Here is a 26,437-nt window from a genome sequence, read left to right on the forward strand (position 1 = left end):
GCAACCTTTGTCCAAATGTGAGCCTTCTTTTTCAAATGGGTGATCAGACTTCTACACAGTATTTTAGATGAAATCTAACCACTAACTTTTTGTAAAAAAATTCATCTTTTTCCGCCTTCCACGTCAAAAAAAGCGTTCTCAACATGTAGGTAAAACTCAGCTTTGCAGCCATTAGGATGTAGCAGTGGTCATAGAGATTTCACCAGTGAAAGCAGCAGGGGTAAAAGGGATTGTAGGATTTCAGGGGAGTGAAGAGGATGAGAAAGACTACAGGAAAGCTGCGGGGTTTGGCAGTCTCTGGGGGAAGTAGTATCAGTGGGAATGTATGGATTTCCTTGGTAAGAAGGAAGAACTGAGCACAGATTAAACCTTTGGGGCTGAACAGAGGTGGCAGAAGGTTTGTCTTCACAGGTGGCACTGGAGCCGACCCACCTCCCTCATCCCTTCCTCCTCATGCATCAACCCTACCTTCCTCCCAAAGCGTCCTCCCTCCCTTCAGCAGCACTTACTTGCCCCAGCCTGAAACTGCATCCCATCCTCTCTCTCCTGTGCCTTCTGGGCTGCTGCTCTGAGAACAAGCAGCTCTGGGACAGGTAACTCGTATACATACAGGGCAAGCAGAGCTACGTGGTGACAGCCAACCTTCTGTGCAGACATAGCAGCACTCATCATCTCTGTGTGCTGGCTTCTCAGGCAAATACCTAAAGAAATCTCAGACCTACATCTAAGGACACCTGTGTCCTTGCATATTGTGTTACAAGTGGCCTTCATCTACATTTGAGCCATGACTATGAGCCTTCATAGTCATTCTGTACTCAGCTAGATACCCAGATTTCCTCTCTCAAACAATTAATTGCCAACTGTAACCAGAAATAATCTGAATTAGTCCCCAAGCACTTCCATGCTTGGACACTGATCTCTTGCACTTTGTAAAACTAAATTTCTTCCCATTTCTACAAATCCAGTCCTCCTCCAAACTGTAGATATCTCCAAAACATTGACTCATTTCTTAGCATACTCCTACACTTTATGCCAGGGTCAACAATGAACTACTAAAGCACAACAGATGTGAAGACTTATCTTTGAGGAATGCAATTTTCCCCTAATCAATACCACTCATTTCACAGAATCATAGAATAGTTTGGTTTAGAAGGGACCTTTAAAAGCCATCTAGTCCAACCTGCCCTGCAGTGAGCAGGGACATCTTCAACTAGATCAGGTTGCTCAGGTCATGGTCATACAAGCTGACCATGAATATTTCAAGGGATGGGGCATCTACCACAGAATCACAGAATGGTAGGGGTTGGAAGGGATGTCTAGAGATCATCATGTCTAACTCCCCTGCTTGAGCAGGTAGACCTAGAATAGGTTGCCCACCTCTCATCATAAAAAACTTCTAATCATAAAAAACTTCTTCCTTATATCTAGTCTAAATCTACCTTTTTTTTAGTTTAAAACTGTTACCCCTTGCCTTATCGCAGCAGAGCCTACTAAAAAGTCCATCCTCATCTTTCTTATAAGCCCCCTTTAAGTACTGAAAGGCTGTAATCAGGTGTACCCGGAGCCTTCTCTTCTCCAGGCTGAGCAAGCCCAACTCTCTCAGCTTGTCCTCATAGGAGAGGTGCTCCAGCCCTCTGACCATTTCTGTGGCCCTCCTCTGGAGCTGCTACAAGTAGTCCATGTCTTTCCTGTGCTGAGGACCCCAGAGCTGGATGCAGCGCTCCAGGTAGGGTCTCAACAGAGCAGAGTAGAGGGGCAGAATCACCTCCCTCGACCTGCTGGCCACACTGCTTTTGATGCAGTCCAGGATACAGTTGGCCTTCTGGTCTGCAAGCGCACATTGCCAGCTCACGTCCAGCTTTTCATCTACCAGTACCCCCAAGTCCTTCTCCACAGAGCTGCTCTCAATCCCTTCATCATCCCTTTGGTATTAATATTGCAGGTTGCCCCAACCCAGGTGCAGGACCCTGCACTTGACTTTACTGAACCTCATGAGGTTCACATGGACCTACTTCTTGAGCTTGTCCAATTCCCTCTGGCATCCCATCCCTCAGGCATGTCAACTGCACCACTCAGCTTGGTGTTGTCTGCAAACTTTCTGAGAGTGCACTCGACCCCACTGTTATGTAATTGATGAAGATATTAAATACTACTGGTCCCAGTACAGACACTTGAGGGACATCCCTCATCACTGATCTCCATCTGGACACTGAGCCATTGAGCACTTCCCTCTGGATGTGACCATCCAACCAATTCCTCATCCACTGAACAGTCCATCTATCAAATCCGTATTTCTCCAATTTAGAGAGAAGGATGTTTTCAGGGACTGTGTCAAAGGCATTACAGAAATCCAGACAGATGACATCCATAGCTCTTCCCTTGTCCTCTGAGGTAGGCACTCCACTCCATCAGAGAAGGCCACTAGGTTGGTCAGGCATTAGTTTTACTTAAGGAAAAAAAAAAAGTTGTAAAAACCAGCTTGAACTGAGTGTTCACAAGCTGATTCATTTTGACTTAAATAGAAGCATAAATGAAAGTGTATTAGTAATGTGTTTCAGGTCTTCAGTTTCAAAACAGAAAGTTCAGAGAACTGGGGAAAGCACGTAGGGAAGTTGCTGGACAGAGACATTCAAGATTTGTTACGTGGGAGATAAACACCATAGTCAGTAGTCTCTCCTTTGCCCAATTTCTTCTCCTTCTCACAGTTCCTGCCTATTAATATTTCAAAAAAAATTTTTTCATGTGCCACCATACTAAGTGCTTTATTAAAGTTCATATTCATTGTATCTGCCATGTTTTCTTGCATGAAACACTATTTACTGATTATTCTTTTAAAGATAGAGTTTGTTTGACAACATCAGCCTCTGTCAAGTCTGTATAAAATTCTATGCAACTTTTTATTTACCTCCACATTTCTAATTGTTCTCTCCAGCAATATTTTTATCTAATTATTTACAGACCATTAAGTCAAAATAAAGGTCTTACAGTTGCTTTTATTATTTAAGTAAAGGGGAAAAGTATCAGCAGCCATTCCATAACTTCTATAAGACATCAACTGATAGACATTGACATACATCTTGTAGTCACTAACATTTTTGTCCATTATGCCTCATCTTTGTTCTCATAGTGAGCTGTATCATCCTTATCAACAAAAGAAACAGAATGTTAATATACCTTTCAGTCTACACTTAAACACTTCACCTAAACCTCTGTAATGAAATTTCTATTTAGTCCTCCCTCAGTGTTCCTCATTCCTTGTTTTTTTTTTTCTTTTCCTTTGGCTGAAGAGCTGTTTGTTAAAACATCTCCTGTGATATCTAACTAACCCTTCCTTACAGCAGTTTTCATTCTATCCTTTACTGGTTTTCTTCGCTGGTTAGCTGAGAAGAAATGGAACAGAAAGACTCCCTAATTCTAACTAATTTCTGGAGAATGATCATTTCGGCCAGTTCAATCAGGAAACACCTCCTGCAGGGTTTTGTCTTGTGCCACCAGTTGCAGATAACTTTTTCTGTGATAAAAGTAATGGTGTTCCTCTCCCCCATAACAAATCCTGAATGTCTCTGTCCAGCAACTTCCCTACGTGCTTTTCCCAGTTCTTCTACATGTTCTGTTTTGAAACTGAAGACCTGAAACACATTACTAATACGCTTTCATTTATGCTTCTATTTAAGTCAAAATGAATCAGCTTGTGAACACTCAATTCAAGCTGGTTTTTACCACTTTTTTTTAAATACAATTAATTTCTCTAGTAATCATATCTTGCCAAGTATAGAGTAAAGCATTTAAGGCTGTCACATTGATAACGGTATTCATTCCCCAACCTCTACCTCTGAATTTGTGAAAGTGAGTTTTATATTTGCTCATAACACTACAGCATTTCTATCCACTCTGAATCCCATCTCTGGAGTATCCAGGTAGGTCTCTCTTAACCAGCCAATGCAATTTCTTTTATCGTCCTTCCCCAAAGGATTTTGATCTAACAGCATCTTTATACCTATGCTACAATTTCTTGCAAGTCTACGGAATGATTAATTAATCATTTTCTCTTTAAGGAGCTGTCAGTACATTTAATGAAGATATTGCATATTATTTCCATGGGCAAAAAGAAAATTTAGCTACATAAGAGATTATAGACATAATATCTAGCAGAATTTGTGTTATTAGTAGGTTTTATGGCTCAGACAATTAAAAGTAGTTATTGACATGACGAACTCTATAATAATAAAAAGATTAGAAATGCACTCCCATAAAGTGTTTTTTTGTGATATGTAAGGCAGACATACTTGACCTCCCAACTTCATTTATCCATGTTACAATTGTTACTTGGTATCTCTTTGGTACCTTCAAAATAAACACAGATCCAAGGCCCTGAAGTGTTTTTAACACGGTGCAGCAGGGTATCCGTAAACTATAAATATTTTTAAGGGCATGTGAATAAAATGCTAATTTTACAGACCCATATAATACATGTAAGAAATAGCTCTTAATTGGAATTAACCATAGTGACAGAGAGGAGACCATACACCTTATAAATTGTCATGTCATTCTTTCCTCCACAAAAGAAGAGATTGCTAAAGCAACTTTTCAAGGCTGCACTGTTTCTCTTGCAAATAATATATTTATTGTTACTTGATAAAGCACTCTCTATGGAAGTATTCACAAAATATAGGGAACATAAGATCACAGATCTGTAAAAAAAAAAGGCAAAACAAAACAGAACAAAAAACCCTAAACACAAAACCTATATCTTCCTCCCCAAAGAGAACCATTAACTTAAAACATAAACGTTAGATTGATTAATATTTTGAAGTCATTCAGAAAACAAAAAATTAATAAAAGAGGGTGAGCAATAAACCTAAGCAGGAAAAGGGAATCAGGAAATAGAAGTCAGGACCATCTATTACATATTTCTTTTACATTTGTAGGTAGAGATCTCAAACCAAAAATTTCACTGGGGCAGGGAAAATGGTATTTTCCTTTCTTTCCAGCATTCAGTTGGACAGTTATTAATTTAATAATTTATTTCATAAAAAAACTTGTAGATCTGCATGATCTAACTCTTCAGTAAGCTACCTAATATATCTGGAGTACAAAATACTCTAACACGAAATATCACACTTAAAAACACCCCTAGAATACTGTTCTAGCTATTGCTGTATTCAAAACAGTTACTAACATTAAAAAAAAAAAAAAAAGAAAAAAAAAATCATTACACTGTTGTAAAGTAGCTACCTCTACAGCTGTGGCCACCAGCTGTTGGTATGTTATAAAATGTTAAGCCATTTGCTCTGTTTTAATAGATATTCTTTTCCATTTACAGTAATAACTAGGAATATTACTGAGAAGGTAAAATTCTAGAGTAAGCAAGGCTTGGGAATTCACATGGCAATGCACTTCTACTTTTTTAGACCCCCTGAGAGGTCAACAATATTCAGATCAGGAACAATGTTGACTAATGAGATCAGATCTGCACATGACTTCATCTTGTTTAGCTTCTCAGAAGACAATAATAGGTTTCCCTGAACCCATGCTATATCCAGTCTGATCACACATATATGTTCAAGTCCAAGCTCCTGGCTGGTTCACCAAGGTTTTTGTTTGCAATGCCCAGATTTAGAGCCAGATTTGCAGAAAATTAAAATTTTAGCACAAGGGGAACTTTGCATTCTTGCCTGTATGTTTTACTGAGCAACATGACTTACTTTTACTTTAAGTAAATATTGAAGTAGATTATCCTTCAGTCAATATAAACTTCTCAGGTCAATACATTTTGATACCTGTCTCTCAATGCATGAAGTTATAAGTGATTATTACCCAAAAGAGAGTGGAGATTTCTGGTTCAGCAGCTAATAAAAACCTCTGGGGAGCAGTTTCTTTAGCACAAAAATACATTAAGCCAAACTCTGCTACTTACATGAGGAAGAAAGCCAAACTTCATCAACCTTATAATAACCTGGTCTTTACAAGACTACTGCAGGCTACTGCTATACACAGAATTTATCCAGAAAATGTGTCCCCTAAGAAGACACCGCCTATTATTCATTAAGCAATACAGATGTAATAGCATGAAATACCGAACACTTTCTGGTGAACATAGTTAATCTTTGGGAACCCTAATCAGACAGAAAATCTCTGGGGTTTTCTGTAACAGGAGGCAGGCTACTACTGAAGTGATATGGGCGAAATAAATTTGTTCTTAAAGTCCTAGCCAGCAAGGAGGTCACTGATGACCTAGTCTTACACTAATCAAATAACTCCACAACTTTCCTTGTACCTCTTACCTGTAGGACACCTGAGCAGCAGAGAGTATGTCAATATTCAAATGATTGTCTCGCTAGCCTCCATGGAGAGCCCATGACCACCTTGCAAAGTTTCATTTACATATGTGACAAGATCTGCACACTGTATTCTGTTGTGGCCAGCAAGGTTTTCAGAAAGATAAAATGTGTTCTAAACACTAGCCTAAATAAGCCAAGAAGAAAAGGTTCAGGCAGTGTAGTTTGACAATAAAAAAGAACTCATCATGTACATTGATTATTAAATATATGATTATGTAAAACACCATTCTGTCTTTTCTTCAAGTATAAATACACACCTGTCACATAATTTGTTGGATTTTGGTTTTATACTCAGTTATAACTTCACAAGGTAGTGATAATAAAGGACAAGAGGATTTAAGGTTTTCTACAAGAAGGTACCAATATCCATCAGCCTTCAGAGGTGGCACCGCAATGACATGAATATTAACTAAAAACGGATAAAATTTACAGAATTGCAAAGTACCAAAGAATTCAGAATTTGGCCTCCTTTCTTGCCTCCTCCCACTTATAAAATGGAGAAGGACTTATTAGCTATGTTATCCCTGAGAACCACCACAGAAATATATGGACTTGCGTGAAAACTCAATTTAGTTTTGTGATCCAACATAATCCCAAAATATCCAGACACAGGTCTGCAGATGTTGAGACAGCATGTGCCTATCTGTATGCAGGTTCTGTAACTTTTATTTATGTACACACGCATGCACAAATTTTTAACATAAATTGAAGTTACAAAACTTGCACACTTCATTTTGTTCATTATAAAATTTCAGCTAGTCTAATAAGGAGCGAATTTAGAGGGTCACTAAAATCAGATAAAAGGCACTGAGTTACTTACTGCACGTGCATTTTGAGTTGCATCCTATCATGCCTGTTTTAAAAATATTACCTATTTGTACACTGGTATGCAGTCTGAGCCTAGCTCTCCTGGGGCTAGCTGCCATTCTGACATTGCAGCTACTAATTCACAAGATAAACTGAGCTCCTCTTGCGAACTCTGAGGAGGAAACCTTTCGGGACTACGCCTCAGGAGTATCAGAAATCAAAAACTTCACACTCAGAGCGAACTAATGAACTTTTGGCTACCAAATACAATGCCTCCAGTGCAGCATCCTCTGGCCACAGTAGCCCACAATGAAAGCGATACCATTGTGGTGTGCTTTAATCTAGGTCACAGCTGACAACACCAATCTACGTTACCAAGTCTAAAAGTCATCAAGTGCAAATCACACCAACCACACAAAAATAATTTCCAATAGTCAAATGCTTTATATAAGAAACAGTACTGGCACATGTTTGATAATATACATTTGTAGAAAAGAAATGTCTTATCTTGGTGTGATTCTGCACGCAGTAGATATAAATCCCAAGCCATAATTCTTTTTTAAGCATTCCTGGAAAGAGGTCTACAGGAACAAATGCAAGATACAATCACTTCAAATAGCAGACAAGTTGGGATCCACTGAATTTCAGCAAATCTCTGAAGTTTACATATACCAATTTTTCCTCAAGCCTTATCATTATACAGCTACTGTAATGATAGACTGTAATAAACCATTTTCTTATACTAGTTCCAAAAGCATTTCTCCCATCTTATCATTTGTCTAAAAAGGATCTGAAAATAGGTCATAATTTCCATTAAGTTGTTTAATATGCAGAAATTTTCACCCAATATTTTTGCAGAAGTCTCCTGTAACTATATGACAGACACAGGAGTATTAAATATTTAAATTTTATTTTGACAGAAAACAATCAATATTAACCTATTTATGGTCCTTAACAAGGTGTGATAATGAAAGAACAATAGTTTCAGTGCCATAAAGGAAACACCAAAATGATCAGAGGTACTTGATCTGGGTCTGTATGAAACTCATGTTAGGGTCTGTCAAATTACGTTAATTTTATATTAATTGCTGAAGCTTAAAATCCATTTATTCTCAGAAAGTGTAGTTTAATCCTCTATAAAATCAGTTCATAGCCAAATAATACTGTTAAAAATTAGGTTATTAATGCAATGTTTTTGACATCAAGGAAAAAAAGGAATACTGCTTTCCTTCTGTTGCTGTTTGCCACATGCACAGTTAATAAAAATAGACAAATTATGAGATAACCTCTGAGCTCTGAGGAAAATGGGGTTGCAGTAAGACAAATAAATGGCACATTACAAAGCTGTAATTAACTGGACAGGAACTGGTTCTTCTTTGGAACACCTATTTCATTTGTATCAGGGGTGTTTTATGGGTTGTCTGCCACAGGAGCAAAATACCCATATCCATTCCTGCACCACAGAAAATGGAAATGAGAGTAAAGCCTAAACAAAAAGACCTAATTTAATCTTCTCTCTGAGGGATGGCAATATCTCCTGAATTGTCAGCTAAGCAGGAGCATTCTTTCTGAAGCTACTGCCTCTAAGATGAGGTACTAATGCAGAATAAAGAGATAAGCATTAAAAATATCCATAAGCACAAACAGTTTCCCCCACACAACATGCAAGATTCCAGAGCTATATTCAACTGAGAACATGGGAAATATTATCTTACAGAGAGCACTAGTATTATCTCAGACACTGAAATACAAAGACTGTTTGGTGTCACCATTACAATAGTTTTCTAATTGTGAACATGATTTGAGAGATATGGTGATACTGAAGATTAATAACATTTTATAGTGCAGATGGGAAGGAAAAGAGAGTTTATTATTAGCAACAGAATAAACCGTACCCTCTGTCAAGAGGCCTCTAAAACGTGAGCAACATAGACAATTTTTGTAAAAAGAATTCCAATGGAAAAACAGCAGCTAAAACAATGAAAAAATTTACATTCCATTTGGGTGAAAACAATTTCTGCATATCATTCCTTACCCTATATAAAGGAGCTGACATTATATTACATTTGATTTCATTGCATTAAGGAGCAAAGATCTGATCAAATCAAGTTTACAAATGCTTCTGTCCAACTAATAATGATGATTAAAGAAAAAGGAGAACTTTAAATTCTTTAAAACCATTTCAGGCAGATTGCAAGTACATATTTATTAGGACAAAATTATTGAAAATTAACTATGTATTACAAAAGATGCTTTAAACTGGAAGAACAAAGAAATATATCAAGAGATTAAGTGACTGCTACAACCTTAAGATAGCACTGTTTTGAGAGTACTACAGTTTTGGCAAGAATTAAAACAAACAAAAAAAAGTATCCTTCTGCATCAAAAAAATAAAAACTGGAAGCTGCAATATCACGCCATGATGAATGTATTCACTGTATTCAGCACACATTACAGCAGCTGGAAGCAGTTTAGTTGCTTCTTTTCCACTTTAGGCACTACTTCAGTCTCTCCAATTCCACCAAGAAATGGCAGTATTTAGTAACATTTACCTCCTCTCTTTTAAGACAGAATCCGTCCACTGAACTCTCTCTTGAATTACAAATGCTTCCCTTCACAAGGTCAGTTTACTCTTAATGGTGTGGAAATACCTAGTGCAGTTTCCTCCTGGTATCCTACGGAGTATATGTTGTACATATCATGTCTAAAGCCACATCTCCTCTGTTGTCAGGAATACTTATTTGGATACGCAACTGAGCACATCAGTTGATTTCTCAGGTCTTCGTCTTTCTGACTAAGAGCCCTTTTCAAAACAGCTATGTAATCTCTTCTCAAAACAACCCTAATTAATTGCTTTGGTGTTAGGATCTCAGTCTCTTGGCTCACTGCCATAAGAAGTTTTTGTATCAAAAGTCCTGGTACCTCCTGTTAAACTATAACCCAAAGACTTTTGCTCTTCCCGGCCAACTTCCTCCTCCTGCCATATCCGTCAAAGCACTTTTTAAGAAGTATCTCTGGATTCAAGTTTCCTGTGAGTAGTTAGCACCATCCACTCCTGAATTATGGACTCTGTAGACTGTCCTTGAAAGCAGCTCCACATGAGTGGCAGTGACACTCTGCACAGCACCCAGGCATGCTGTCATCCATGATACCCTACCAAGGGGTTCCTGGTAAAACAATCTCTCCTACCAACAGTAAATCCACCTTAAATGGCAATTATTTGCATCTCTTCAGTCCCAGCTACTGCCACAGACAGCCTAGATCTTAGATCTGATTTAATCACTCAACTGATTTTGTTCAAATAAAAAACGTGAAATAATCTGAGTTACAAACTGCAAAAATGCCTGAGTTTTTCAGACTTCTTAAACTTTTTGAGAAGAGCAGCTGAGATACTTCTGAGCATGGGTTTAAAATAAAAAGTTTTGCTTAAGTTGAATTCTTAAAATACCTCACTGAAAAGCTACTGCTCCCATTCTTAAAAATAGGGCAACAGGGTTATTCTGGCTTGAAAGCTATGAAAATCGTCAAAAGGTGGCCTCAGAAAATTGCCGTTTCATCTCACCCAACAGGGGTACATAAGAAGCTGTAAGAAAACTCCTCTTTGTACCCCAGTCCCACAGAACACGCTCCCCCAGCATCAGCCACTGAACGCACCTCAGCCTGCAGGTGAGCACGAGCCTTTCTGTCATTGCTTATTGCTGTTCAGTGGGGCACAATGGCATGAATGCTAAAAATAAGATAAAAATATACTCTGTTTCTAGTACCTTCTATCCTCCATCCACACTTTACGGAAAGAGTGGAAGAGAAGGCAAAGGCAGCATTCACCATAATGCAGAAAAAGGGGGAGAAAGAAGCGTGGTGCACACAGAAGGAACATGAGGCAAGACGAGGAGACACAGGAGTCAGGCTAGGGGAGACAAATGAGACAGGGGCAAGGAGATATGCAGTCACTGAAGTATATTTCATTCCAGGACTTGGAGTGGAGCCCAGAAAACTGAAGTCTCGAAACCCTCCTCTGCTGTCAGCTAGTATTTACAAAAGGTAATTGCAAAGCTCTTCTCTCAGATTTGCGGCTGGACACAGAAAGGGTAACAGTCCTCTACAGCTACTTGTCCCTTTGCTATTCCAAGAGGAGACAGCTTTGCACTAGAGTTCTTCACTTCTTGGGATACCTATATGATACTACTGAACAGAAAAGGAATGACCTTTTTTTTTTAAAAGCACAACATTCAATACCATAAAAATGTTCCAGCGTTAAAAGTGTTAATAAAAATTTAATTCAGTGCATAATGAATTAAACATTCAAATACTGAAATTGTTCCTATATACACTGTAGCATGCGCACACACAACTGGCATACATCTCTTTTCCTTTACAACCATGGGCAATTAACACATAGCCCACATCAACATGTATGCCAGCATCAATTAAGTTTCCTTTCTTTAACTATGAATGAAAACTTCATTCTTGTTCTGTGACACATGATTTCAGGCATACGTAAAGGTCACAATACAAAGAAAACAGTCTTCTGAGCTAGTGTGAATAGAAAACAATGCAAGGGACAAAAAGGAGACTTTGGTCAGACGTACACCCCGGCAGTCCCTGTCTGCTGCTCCAGCATTCTACTATGCAATTTGTAGCATGCAATCCTCACAGCTTTTTTCCCCTCCCTTTTGATATGCCTCACGTATGAGGTTGTTCAGAGTCAACAGTGAGTTCCAGAACTGCTTTAGAAGGTGAAGACCATGAGGTTTACTGGAAAGCTCTGTAAACTCTCAAATCACAGAACTAAGCTGAATGCAACAATCACCCTCAGGGAGATATATTACATTAACTCAGGGATTCTGAGTGTTAATTTCACACGTCTCTACAACACCAGTTATTCTAAGGAAATGTTTTTAACCTCCGGAAGTCAAAAGATGTACATTTCTACTGTAGTTCTATGAAGTTTCCTGATTTGTATTTATCTTCCATTAGTAAACTGGGATTTTCTGCACACATATTTCCTGAATAGTAAAGTTAGTGCCTGCAAGTGCAGTCTAGTGATCACCAAAGTGTAGAACCCTGATGAAATGTTAAACAAAGCAAGAGATACGCATTGACCTACAAAGCAGATGTGTAGCACCATTTAACAGGCTTATGGACAAAATGTATTGCTGAAACATTACAGCATGCACCTGCATAAAGTTGACTGTTGATGGGAACCAAAGCTGACAAAGGCATAACAACATAAAAATGCATCTGTGATCTTATTCTGTATGTGGTGAAAGTGACAGCCCATCAGAGTACAATTATCATATATTACTAATGGAATATTAATCAAACATTCATTACTCTAATTAGAAAAACTTGTCTTGAAAGGCAGTCTGACTTTTCACCTCTGGAACTGTAATTGACACACAAATGAATCTGACAGTCTTAATGACTGTAAATCCTTAGTGGGAGAAATAGTGTCTTAATCTTCCAGCATTTAGCTTAACAGCGAGTTTCCACTCGCTGTGGGTAAAATTCAAGTCAGCTTAGATGGTCTCATGCACTACTTCAACCTCTGTTAAGTACTAAACATATGTCTAACATGAGGCAAAGATAATATATAGGCTATGTGAAGGTTTACTGAGTGGGGATTGAGTTTTTCTTTGAAAGAAACCTGGAATATCTGTCTATAATGTACAAAGTCAAGCCTGAGCTGGGGTTTCCATTATCCATGGGCATGCACGCACTTTTGAAACTATATAACATTTTTGTCCCTCAGAAGCATCATTTTTGTGCACATACAAGGTCAAGAAACCCACAAACATTAACCAAATACAAAGGAGACCAGGTAGCAGCATAAAGTCTGCCTTTCAAATAATTCGCATGGAAAAGAAAAGCATTTAGGAGATAATATTTTGATGTGCCAATAACCCAGCAGGACTCGTAAGAAAAAGAAGGGGGGCGGGGGGAGATGCAATCTTTGTGCTTATGTATTGACACAATCCAATGCCTGCTTAAGGCAATGATAGACATCACATTCACAGTGTGAGCCCCATATTTCAGTGAGTATCAGATAAGGCTCCTATGGATTATCCTAGCTATGCTAAACCATGAGACATTCTTTTAGCAACAAAAATTGTATGCGTACATGTTAGAGGCTCCACCAGGCTATGCTGGCTTATGGCCGTGCTTCCTTTTATGCACCTTGCTGAAGATGTTGAAATCTGGACCCATTTCAGTCACAATGACTTCTGCTATTTATTTCAAACGTTGTTCTGATTTTACTTATTGTAAAATCATAGAATCGTGGAATATCTCAGGTTGGAAGGGATCCATAAGGATAATTGAGTACAATTTCCTGCTCCTTGCAGGACTACCTAAAACTAAATCATGTGACTAAGAGCATCATCCAGACGCAACTTGAACCCTGACATGCACAAAAGATACCACCTTACCATTAAAAAATTTATAATACACTCTGACTTTACAGGATACTTGGTAAAGTTAATATAAATAAATTGAAACTCAGACTGTTGGCAAAATATAATTTAGAACTACAAACATATTTTATTCTGTCTTGACTTTATCTATCAGATAATTATTCAGGAAATATGAAGAGTGTTACGATTTGTTTAGCACTGTAATTTTTTGTATGTTACCATTTCAAGTTGCTGTGTTATTTTCACTTATATTATCAGACATGGTCTGAAAGTGTGGGAAAGGTCTATTTATCACCTCTGAAACAGGAAATCACCTGGAACTGATATAACAAATGAAGGTCTAAGTATTTAAAACTCTAAAAGCATAACTTCAAATTCTTTAATCTTTTTCTTTGGTTATACATCTTCATTATTTTATGTTACTAAAGTCATTCACACTATGTGTTCACTTGTAACTAAGCTGGCAAAGAAAACTCAGAAATCATCTATACCAGTTCAGTTTGATGTGATTTTCTGTTGCTCAAAACAGTAATTTTTGTATGAACTCATTTCTTCTTGCTAAACACAGACTCATTTCAAATTCATTACCTTGACAACAACATCCTACCAAATAAATAGTGACCATGTTTTCACCACAACAGGGACGGCAATATTGTATTAGTCAGTGAGGAGACAACGAGCACTTCTCATTTATTACTGTGGCCAGTACTACACAAATAATTTGCCAGTTGTGATACTCATTGCATAAGACATTTCTCCCACACGTTCTGCTCTTGCTTTACCCACAGACTGCTCTGAGGCTTAATGTCATATGCACTAACCCTTAAGGTCCTAAATTTCAAATTCATTCCTTAATTGGCTACGGAAACTGTTGTAACTGGTCACCTTAGGTTTTCTGTTGGTTTGGGGTTTTTTGGGTTTTTCCCCCCTCCAGCTGTCATATATCCCCCATACAAATGATAAACTCTTACCCCTCTCTTCCTCAAAAGAAAAAAAAAAAAGCCTAAGGTGAGGCAAAATTTTAAAATCTCTAAATACTAGAAGCTGAAAAATGGTAATTACATAACAAAACCAAGTTTTCATTTGGCTTTATGTACAGTTATACCTACTTGAACCTACCATTAAGTCAAATCCTCTCCTGTTTTCATCCCACTTACCACCCTGTAAACACACCAGTCACAAACCCAGTCTTCTGCATTTTGCATCTACTGAGATAAACTCTACTGCAAATACATTTCTGTTTCCTGTTAATGCTATCCAGTTGGTGTGTAGAAGGGAACAAGGTCTGCTCTATTTTGATAAAATATGTGGTTTGGAGTATTTTTTTTTTACAGAGTATTTTCTTAAGCATCTCTTTGGTTTAATTTCACATTTATTTAGTAGGCACAAGCAGAGTTAGTTAAAAGTAGTTATTAACTAAAGCATGACTAATTTCATCCTACTTTCAAAAAGTAGTTGACCCAGCAATAAATACAACAAAATTAATCCTACTTCTTAAAATACCCCCATGTAAACTCTAAAAAGATGCTTAACAAAATAACCGTTAATACTGTATTTGCCACACTTAATTTTCCAGTACATACACAAGCTTAGCTCTAGAGAGACTCAGCTGAATTAATTTACTTACTTTAGCTGGTATATTGTAAAGATAATAATGGAATCTATTAACAAAGGACTACATGATTAGGTTCCATAAAATTGTGGGCAACAATCCATGACTAATCTGCAAATTCAAAGGGGGAAGCAAAATGAATTTTTTTCTTTATTTATCTATTTTAAACAGATAAAATGTACAGTGCACATACTGGACAATATATTTAAACATTTTGTTTCTAATACTATGGCTTAGCTTTTTCTTCCACAAAACACACAGCAGGCAGCTTACCTTAGAAAAAATCATATTACAGATGAACAACCTGGAAAGTGACCGAGCATTTGGGTTATACACACGTTTCAGTACCTAATGTTGGGAGGGCCCAGTTTGGCTCCAGGATGATTTGCCATTGAAATTCAATTAGATCAAGAACTGTTTTCTTGACTGCTGAATTAAACACTGGCTGATGATTATTTAAATAGTATGTGCTGAAAGATTTACTTTTTTCCCTAAAAAAAAAATCTAAATAAATACTTCAAATTTTACAAAATAAGATGTATCTCAGTATCAGACAATGTATGCATTCAGCTTTCAGTAATAACTCACTACACAAAAGTAAAGCAATTTGTTTGTATCCACTAAAACAGAATGAATCATATCCAAGATACCAAATTGTAGTAATAAATTACTGAGCTCTTCTAGTGGTAGAAAAAGCTTTATCATATTAGATTTTACAGTGCAGCTCTATTATAGTCATCTTTTATTTATTTATCCAGCCATACATCATGTTATACTGAATAACATATTGACTATTTACAGTCTGTAAAGGGCACACATCTGCCTAGATCAACTTGTTTAAAGATACTATTTCCTTCACCATGAATAAGGGGTGTGTACTATAATAAAAAATATGAGCGTAGTGTAACTGTGCTGCTGGTATCCAAAAACTCTGGACAGGCACTGTGACTATGCAGAAAAACTGTCTAATAGCACGCCCATTGAGTGAATTATTCTTGAGAAGTGGACTTGTGAGTAGTCGGGTCTACCACATGCATGCAACTAAGCAAGCGTGCTCCATAGGTCTGACCTAGGGTTTGTTGAATCCGCTACTTATTTGAGCTAGAAGGTCTATAAATCCATGTTCTCAAGGCCAGCTGATGGCAATAACTAAGAGGCCTTTCAGTCCTGAGGTGCTGGTGGGGTGTGTCGTCACTGCCTTCAAGACCTTCCAGAAAGGAATTCACTGCTCCTCCTCCAGGTCCTCATTGCTTCCACCAGAAAGAGAAGAAAAACTCTTTAACTTGTCCCATGGGCCTGAAGAACTAATTTCAGTTTCTCTTCTGCCTCTTCTACAACACCAAAAAGCAGCAAGAGGTTAACGTCAAGAATAAGGGAGTTTAAAGGGAACTCAGTCTCTCACTTCCGTTGTCCCTGCAGTTGAGGAAAAAAAATCCCCATCAAAAGATCAATCCTGACTTAAACCTATATTCTACATGTATGTAAGCCTGAAGAGGTAGTGCACGTTTGCCAAGCATATTGCTAACACAAGCAGTAGCTGCCATGAACTGGATATGGAAGGAAAGATGAGTACAGCAGCAGTTTACGGTTAGACTACGTGTTAAGGCAAAATCAACAGATTCAACTGAAATTATTTATACTCTACAATAACATAAGGCTCTCATGTACACACAATATTGGAGTCAACACTAGGTTCATTTTTTAATAGAAAGCAGTAAAAAAAGAAACCCAACCAAGCCCAAATGTTCAAAATCAGGACACTGCTTTGTTCAGCAATTGTTCAAACCAATGCCTAAATCAGCTGCAAGGACTCTGTAAGCTAAGGCCCTGATGGGAGAAGGAAGCCAGAAAGGCTAAACTAGATCTGGCAGACTCATCAAATAATTAATTAATGATTCCAGTTCTGTGTTAAAACAAACAAACAAAGAAGAATCACAGCTGAACCAAGTAAAAATCCACATCCAATTTATTAATCGGTATCTCTTAATTTGCAATAAAATAAAATAAAATACTGGGCTTTTCTGCAACAGCCTCAGGTTCAAGCACTGTTTCTTGCATCAAGGACATATCTTTCACAGAGATCACTGGGAGCTGCACAGAGAACATTTCTAGGATTTAGTCTAAATGATGCACTATTAAATATGAAAATGAACTTTAGTAGGACACCGTTGCAGATTAGCAATATTGAAGCTTTTAACAAATCAGATTGACATTTGTGGGCTTTCCTACATATTAGTGTCTCTGTTCTTAGAGGGACTGTAAGTCCTTGGGAAAATGGTCTAATTATTTTTGGTCCTATAGCAGCTCAGGAAGCAAACGACAAGTAAGTTGAATAGCAAAAAAAAAAGTTTTAGTTTCCATAGATGTGCAAAGTCTGCTAGAAAATTGATTACTGGACACACAGAACTCAAGCCCCCAGTTTTCTTCTCATTGCATGTAAAATTTTTCCTTTTAGTTCCAAAAGAAACTGAAATGGGCACCACAATGAACCTTCATCTTTCTCTTGCCATTCTCTGCTGTGTGGTGTCATGGAGGCACCAGAAATTTAGAATAAAGAAACGTGATGTAATTAATTTCTCCTAGGTCCTGTAGAAATGCTGTGACCCTTGAGTAATCCGTTAGCAAATATTTTTGTCATCAGAAGGACTCTGCAAGTGTAACACATAAAAGTGTTGCTGTTGTGTTTCAGCATTTCTTATGAAAAAACCCTCTAATATGGTCCTGAACAACTGGTGCTCAACATAAAAAAAACCTCATAGGGCTTTTCACAGAGCAGGCAACCTGCTCCTGCAGTTCATGTTCAAAATGCCAGTCAGCATTAAAAGCAAAGGATCAGGTCAAGAACTTTAGTATACTCTCATACTTTGACTTGGGTCTCTCAGAAACGTCCCCTGGAAGGCAATTTAATATGAGAGATTAACTATTTTGCAGTATGCTGCACTGATTTTAGCAGTACCTTACATAATATCTGCTTTGTAAAGGACCAAAGTACTTAAATACTGCAGAACTTCCTTGTGTTTAGCTTTTCTCTTTCTGTATTTAAGATCCATTGTTAACTGTGGAAAGCTTTTTTCACATGAATTTGTAATAATGGGAATGGCATTTCCTCATCCTTTGTCTAAATCTACCACTGATAATTATTAAAGTCTGATTTTAGAAATATGCAAATTATTATTCCTTTTTTTCTATCTGCCCTGATCCTGATTTCTAAAGATATCCCTTTTTTTGAAAATACATTTTATTCAAAGACACATACAATGCAAGAATTTAACCATATGTATAGAAGAGTAAATGTCCTTTTTACTGAGCTCCTTAGGATATTTGTGATATGCACGTGGTCTGACAGGCTTCACACTGTTGGTTTTGCCCCTTGACTGAGAAATTATTAGCATATGACACAGCAAACAAATGGTCCTTTTCATGCATAAATACGTTTGTTCATATATAATTCTGCTATACAACTCTCCCTGCAAAATACAGCATGAAGATTCCCAGTGGGTAAATTTATGTCATGCTATAGAGATGTAAAAAACCATACAAGTAGTCTGGAAGTCAGACCACACACCATCACAGCATGGTAAGAAACACCACACAGATTTGCAGGTTGGAAAAAAAAAAAGAAAAATGATAATTTTTACATACAAAAAGCAACCCACGCTTCTACCCAAGGTGAAATGAATGCGGTAAATGACATTACACAGGTATTGAAACAGCTCTACAAGAATATTGGCTTTGAAGTTGTTTTTACAAACTAATGAAAACAAAAAAAAGCCCCCCCCAAAACCAAAGTAGAAGAGGTAACCAGGGAATAAATTTGTAATATTTCAGAAACTAAAAACATAAATATACTTTTCTGAAATAAGAGGACAGTCAGCTGGTTTGAACACCATTCAGTTGCCTCTCCCGAGTGCCGCATCAGTAGCTTGGGGTTTTTTTGGGTTTGTTTTTTTTTTTAAGAAAAATTCCTGCATTGTCCCTTTTTCCATGGAAGAGAGAAATCCTAATGTGTAAGAAAAAGGTTTCACCTTCAGTTTATAATTCTTCTCAAGTTTATTTTATCAAATACATTTTTATCAAAAATGTATTTGATAAAATCAAAAATTTTATCAAAAACATATTATGTTTTTTAAGAAATCCATCTTTTTCACTAAAAGTTACAGTGCTTCCCAAATGGACATTGTACCTCTTCTTCTAGAGCCTTTCATTTCATACAGTGATATACCTACCATACTTTTCAAAGTACCACTAATCTAGTAAATCCTAGCACTACTTCACCGTTGCTATTAAATGGCATACACATCTAGGTCTTTGGGATGACTTTTCTCAGAAAATCATTTGAATAATCTCCCCAAATATTACATTTTATGGTTTCAAAGTTCTTCCATGAACAGAATTACTGAATCAACATTCATCTTTAATCTAAATTGTTTTGACATGACAATGCTTGCAATACTTCATTTCTACAAAATAACAATACATTTTTATAAGAAGATATTATCCTTCATTCCTTGCTGTGGTGATTTTTCCCCTATTTACTCTACTTTGCCATCCCCTTGCCACTAAAACCCTACATTTGCATATTCATCAATATTATTTTTAAAACGGTATATAAATTTGACGGTAAGCACTTCTCTGCAAAGAAAAGATCTGTTAGAAGGAACAGCTAGGTGGATGATCTCCTACGGTACGTTCTCACAAAATGGGGTCCGATAACAGAATTTAGCAATGTTCTCAAAGACCGTCACAAAAAAGAAAAAACAAAACCCCACAACTTTATGGAGGTAAATGAGATGCAGAGCTCCTGACAACTTGAAAGGATCAAACCACACCTGAGCATTATGCCCAATGAATGGATAGCCAGAAGACACAGACTGACGAGAACAGGGATCTCCTTTGATATCCTTGTGAAACGTTTGCACCGGTGCTGTTCCAGCACCACAAAACCAGAAGCTGCATTCTCCTGCAATCCATGAAAGGAAGCTCACCCCCTGTGAACTGCAAGGACTCTGAAGTTCCTTCAGCTGCATGATGGAAAAAAGATGGAGATTCTTGTGTACTTTGGGCATCTGTGAGATGCTGCGTGTCCATGGAGCGTGCTGACTCTCAGTACTTCTGCTGGGCAAAGGCAACTGCACACTGCCTGTTGTCTGGTTATGCACCAATAGATACCGTTGAGACCACTACCAAAACCCAGAGACCTATATCTCATCTCCATTTCTTTCATTTTTTTCTTCCTTTCTCTTTTTTTTTTTTTTTGATGACAAGACAAAAGAAAAACACACGACAGTAGTGAGACTGGAGGTATTTAAAAGACATGTAGATGTGATGTAGATGTGGCACTAAACCAGGGCATGGTTTAGGAGACATGGTAGTGTTGGATTGATGGCTGGTCTTGACAATCCTAGAGGTCTTTTCCAACTTTAATGATTCTGTGAGACACTAATTCTCAGTGTTGACTTTCAATGTTGGATGTGCACTGCTAAAACTGAAGTTAACAGATGAAGGTAAGTGACGCTGCTGGTCATTGTCTCTTACAGTTATTGACCTCCAATCAGATATTTTATCCTGTTCTGTCTGCAAAACTAAACAGACACACAGGAAGAAAGTGTGTACAAGCACAGAGTTAGCAACAGAAATCACACTTGGGAAGCTGGCTAAAAAAATCTGCTCCCTTTCTTTTGCAAAAGTAACTCAGCCAGCATCCTATTGGCATGCCCCTTGAATTACCTTCAGTACGGATTTACACCCAGAACATGAAATGGACTTTCAAGCACAGTTCTTAGACAAATTTTTTTTTTTTGGATCTTAATCCCCTTATCTCCCATTTCCCCAAAAGAAAGAAAAACTCAAGGAATCCTTAACTGGATCCAGCACAGGTACCACATCAGCACATCAGGCTACACAGAAGCTGAAACTTGTAAGTTGTTGCAAGTCAACTCAAGCTACTGCAACCTATGTTCGAAATTAGCCCACAGAGCTTAAAAAAGCAACTTCTAGATGTGAGGCATCATCCGTAACTACTGAGATCTTTGGTTGTGAGTTGGTGTCACACACTTTTGTCCTCTGAACCACAGCAAGAGGTTTGAACCTGGATCTAGATACCTTGAAGTGTACATTTCCTTCTCACGGTGAGAAGTCGATTTCTCAAATCCCTAGTTTCCTTAGTATGAGAAATCAGAAGATGAAGAACCTCTTCAGTTAGTTAAAGGTGATGGTAAAATTTTCAAAGGGAGGGAAACAACCGGGATGAGGGACATTCATTGAAGTGCTACCAATACAGGGATAGGGCATCATGTGGAAAGAGATCAGGAGTTTCTCCTATACAAAGGTTAAAGGAAAAGCTTCACAGACAACTATTAAAAAATGATTCTCAGCTAGCAGAAGAGACTGAAGATATGCATAAAGTCAAGCTTGCTTGGCATGCCAGATTAAGAATGTCCTAGCTGCTATCATTATGGTTTCTTAAGCAAATTTTCAAATGACACAGGCAGCTCCTTCAGAAACACAGAAATACAGAAAGGTAGAAATACACTGCATGATTTCAAAGCGCTGCAAAGTGTGTCTATAGACAATCTGCCAACAAGACAAGAAGGCCAAAGTCAGCATTAGCATCTGCCTTCCAATTACAGGGTCACAAATGTCATATTGCTCAGTGACAAATGATGACTGCTGTCTTAAGATGGCTGCTCTAGCAGATGTTTTCAAATTATCATGAACTATGTCACAGGGAAAGGCAAAAGAACTAGAAATATGCCCAGAGAGACCTGGTGCACCAACGGCCTGAGGGAGACATTTAAAAAGCCATTTGGTTATCTTCTCATGAGATTTTAGCTACAAAAACTGAAAGAAACAGGGGGCTAGAAAATATGTTATACTCGTCAGTGAAAGTTTTAAGTATCTGACTACAGGATCTTCAGGAATAAAAAGCATTCAGTTCATCTCAGCTTGGACAAAGACACAGTCTAGGCAGACAGTCCTTCAAAGAAGAGAGGGAGTTAAAAAAGAAACCCCAGCAATTACCTCAGAAAGCAGTGCTCCATATTACTGCTCTGTGACGACCGAGTCAGGGCCAAAGAAGATTTCATCATTAGTATCTCCAAACGGTAATCCTGGTATCATATATTACATACTGATTAAAAAAAAAAAAAAAAATTAACCCCTGCTCCCTAGTAAGAAAGAGGTAAACTGCTTTTACTGCTAGAAAACCTGTGGGACTTCATGGGGGAACTGTCCAAAAAAAGTACAGAGAAATAAAACAGAAAGAGAGAAAGGAGATGAGCGCCCTTCTGTCTAAAATGGACTAAGGAGTAAGGTTCTGTCAGGTCTTCCACACAGAGCCAAGACAGGTCTTCAAATCAAAAACCTGACGGGGAAAACAACTTACTTCTGAAATCCCATAGCCAAACCATATAGGTACAGAAACGCTGAAATATGACGCAAGCGGAAGGGAGGACGAGAGTGGGGAGGGACACAGAGACTGTGCTCATCCAGTGTAGCATCGTGCTCCGGAGCAGCTCTCTAGAAGCATGAGACAACACTGAAAGCACACCCCAGTAGACAAAATAACCACAAAGAGGAAGGTGTCAATGAATGCTGCTACAAGTTAAGGAGCGGGTAGGCGTCTAGTCTTGACCTATGGTGAGGGAGAAAATCCTCTCTCTTGTTACCATGGAGATCCCCTTTCCAGGTTCCTTTGGATGAGCTTTGTGCAGGAGTGCAGAATTTGGCATAAGAGGAGAACAAGTATTAATTATGTGCCCCTGACAAAAATAGCCTTTCTAAACCTTGAGAGAGACTACAACAGAGGCTGTAAAAATTAAGTTTGGCTACAGAGATTAAGGGCTGAATAAACTATCTCATGTTAAAGTGCCTTGAGTGCTATCTTCTTAAAACGGCAATGCCAGTCTGAGGGTATTGCACCTTCTAATTTGGGTGAAAACTTGAGTTACTGGATGGTATAAGACCGGAGTGAAAATTACAACAAAAAAATTGCGTGGAGGCTGCTTACTACTGTTTCTTGGTACAGGATTGCCTTTATTTAATATACTATTTCATTAATTATTCATGCAGTTCTTTTTGTAGTTCTAGGTGGCAACATCACTAGCCAAGGCTGCACTGAGGTGCACCACCTTTATAGGAAGGACAACATTGCAAAGTCTAACACAAACAGATTACATTGGTATGCTTCTGAGTGTTAATCCCACAAGAGACAGACTAGAATGAGCCTTGAATTAAACAAGTATATTTAACATATACAGTTCTGGTGAAGAAAAAACCCAAAACTTTAATTCAGGAAGATATATATATATATATATATAAAAAAATAATGGAACACTATCATACCCTTCATTTTGAAACTACTTGATTACCTCTCTAATAAACAGCATATTTTGCTCCCATACGTTTTCATTATTTTATACTATCTGATTTTAATGGTTCTGAAACACACAATATCAGACAGACAAGTAAGCTATGCAGAAGATGAGGAACTTTGTTGTTGCCATTAAAAAAATCCTAGTTTTCCTGTAATCGTTACTATCACCAGTACATTTATCTTTAAACATATATCCTTTGGACTTTTGGACCCTTTGGATCAGTGAATGCTGATGAAACTCGCAGCATCTTTTAAGTGAGGGGAAATACCTGAAGTGTATACACTGGACCCACATACCAGTGCAAATTAGTGTTGCCTTTTTAAAGGTATAGTACTATTGAAATAAACAACCGGCTGAGCACACACCATGCCTACAAGCACACCTACCTTTTATTTGGTTAAACAACTACTTTTTTTTTTTTTTTTAATAACTAACTCTGTATGCTGTCCACTACATTTCTCACCTTGTGCTTTGGTTTTTTTTTTTTTTGCTTCCCGTCTTTAGCAGTGCATTTACGTGTCTCTGACAGGTGCAGAAAACAACATGAATGAAACGGGATTATCCAAACTCAATCCTGCGTGAAACCGACGCGCTCCCTGTTAAATATTAATTACCCAGCAAATTTTCTCCAAGATCAAATAAAACCACAGACCTGCTTCAGAAACAAGCAGGGTGTAACAGTTTCGCTGTTGGCATCCTGAGCCGGGTTTAGTAACAGCAAGAAGGGGGAGAAAAAAAGCCGTAATTACATAACGGACCTCGCTAAACGCCCCATTTCCCCGGGGGGGGGGGGTGGGGGGGCAGAGGCCACCCCACCGCCCCACGGCTCCGGGAGCCGGTGCGCCCCGGCACGGCGGCGGGGGGTGGGGGGGCTGGCTTTAACCCGTCCCGGGGACCGCCCGTCCGGCCACAGGAGCTCTTGGCCGCTAAACGCCCAGACGTGAGCCACGCCGGGCCCGGGGGCGCCCCGGGGAGGGAAGGGGGGGCTGCGAGTGGCGGTGCCCGGCGGCGGGGGAGCTCCGCTGCCCCCCCGGGCCCGGCAGCGCAGGCTCCGCAACGCCGCGTTCCTCCCTTCCCCGGCCGGCCTCAAACGGCCCCCCCCGGGCAGCCGCGCCTCCAGGGAATGGAGGTCTGGGTCGGGGTCCGGGGAGCCCCGCGGGACGCGGTCCGCTCGGTGCGGGACCTCCTCTCGGTTCCACGGCATCCTCGCCCCACACGGGCTTCGCTGAGGCGGGGGGGGGGGTGGGGGGCAAAAATTCACCCTGCTTCTCATGTCCTGCCGAGCAGGTACACGGGACAAACTCGGCCCTAACAACAGGCGAGAACTAGTTACGGAGCTCGCAGGTGTTTCGGGGGGCGGTGGGACGGGGGTGCGGGGGGTCAGGGCCCGGAGCGGAGGGGCGGCGGCTGCCCCCGCCTCGGTCGCTCCCCGGGGAACGGGGGCGCCCCCGGGGCAGAGGAAGAAGGCTCGCCATCCTCGGAGGCTGCCAAAAGACCCGCGGAGGGGGGGGTGTAAAATCTCTGCACCGCAAGGCCAGCTAGAAATTACTCATTTGAATGATGCAGCAAACGATATGGGGGGGGGGGGGGGGGGGTTGGTCCTCCCGTTGCCACTCTCCAGCCGTGATTAACAACGCACAGGTTCCCCGCCGAAGCGAAAAGCTCTGTCTCTTCCGCGCACACAGCAATTAATAGCAACCTTCATCCCGCGAAACCTCCGCTATGCACTCCCACACGCTCGCAGCCGGCGGTGGCAACACCTCGGAGCACAATAGCGGGAACCTCTCTGTCTCAGAGACCGGGGGGAGGGGGGGGTTGCTGGGGAAGCCAAGCCTCTCGCGGCAAAACCCGGTCCCCCAAGACGACGAGTCCCGGGGAGCGGCGGCAGCGGCAGCCGCCGGCGCGGCAGGAGGGCAGGCTGCCTGCCTGGCAAGCGGAGGGCGTACCGCGCAGCACGCTGCCAAAACACCATCACCCATCGGTATTGTCAGCAAACAGCACACACGCATTTACCTTTTTTCTGCCCGCCGTCCGTCAGTCAAGCATCTGAGGGAGAGAAGGAGAAAGGAAAGGAAAGGAGAAGAAAGAGACAGAGAAATACAGAGAGCGAGAGGCGGCTGCTAATCCCCGTGTAGAAAGACTTCCAGCAGCAGCAGCATGCGTGTGTGTGTGTGTGTGCGTGTGCGTGCCCGGAGTGGAAGCACAGCCCCCCAGGCGATGCACCGGCTCTTGCACCGAAGTACTGTCATGTGCGTATCTCGGTGTGTGTACCCATGGAAAAAAAAAAAAAAAAAAGAGGAAAGGAAAAAAAAAAAAAGAGACAGGGGGAGACCAGTCAGCCACACGCCCGGCTGTGCACTGTTGGGGGGGGAAGAGGAGGAGGAGCCCAGCGCTCCCCAGCCCAACCACCGGAGGAGCAGCTCGCTACTACGGCGGCCGGGCACCGCAAGCTGCCGGCGTGCTCCCCCTGCGCGCCCGCCCTGCCCCTCCCGCTCCCAAGGACGTGGAGACCCCTCAGGGCCTCGGTCCCCCGGGGCCCCGCTGCACCCCGGGCTGACCGAGCCTCTCGGGAGGCAGCCGACCCCCCCCCCCCCCCAAGTTTCTGCCCCAAAAATGCCGCCCGGAGAACGACCCCGGGCCGCGGGGATGCTCTGCGGCCTCCGGGGGGCCGGGGCTGCGGCGCTTCCCAAGGGGGAGGCAGGCCGAGCCCAGCCCGGCCGAGCCCAGCCGTGTCCCCCTGGACCGGCCACGGCCGTGCTGAGGAGGGGAAGGGGCTGCCCACAGCTTCGCGCCCCTGGGAGCGGGGGTACGCGGCGTTTCCCCGGGGGTGCTGCTGCAGCCCGGGGCAGGGATATGACAGGCGGAGCCCCCCACACCCCCTCCCCAAAG

The 26,437-nt window shown here is 40.4% G+C and overlaps 1 protein-coding gene across 1 annotated transcript in view; it reads right to left on the minus strand.

Moving 5' to 3' along the window:
- Positions 1–26,199, minus strand: part of DLGAP1 (DLG associated protein 1) — a 432,218-nt gene extending 406,019 nt beyond the window's left edge. Inside the window, exon 1 of the mRNA XM_064442940.1 lies at positions 25,562–26,199. The gene's annotated coding sequence lies outside the window, so the exon portion shown is untranslated. The remainder of the gene's footprint in view (positions 1–25,561) is intronic.
- Positions 26,200–26,437: the final 238 nt, after the last annotated feature.

This window comes from Phalacrocorax carbo, chromosome 2, assembly GCF_963921805.1.
Source record: "Phalacrocorax carbo chromosome 2, bPhaCar2.1, whole genome shotgun sequence".
Lineage (NCBI taxonomy): Eukaryota > Metazoa > Chordata > Aves > Suliformes > Phalacrocoracidae > Phalacrocorax > Phalacrocorax carbo.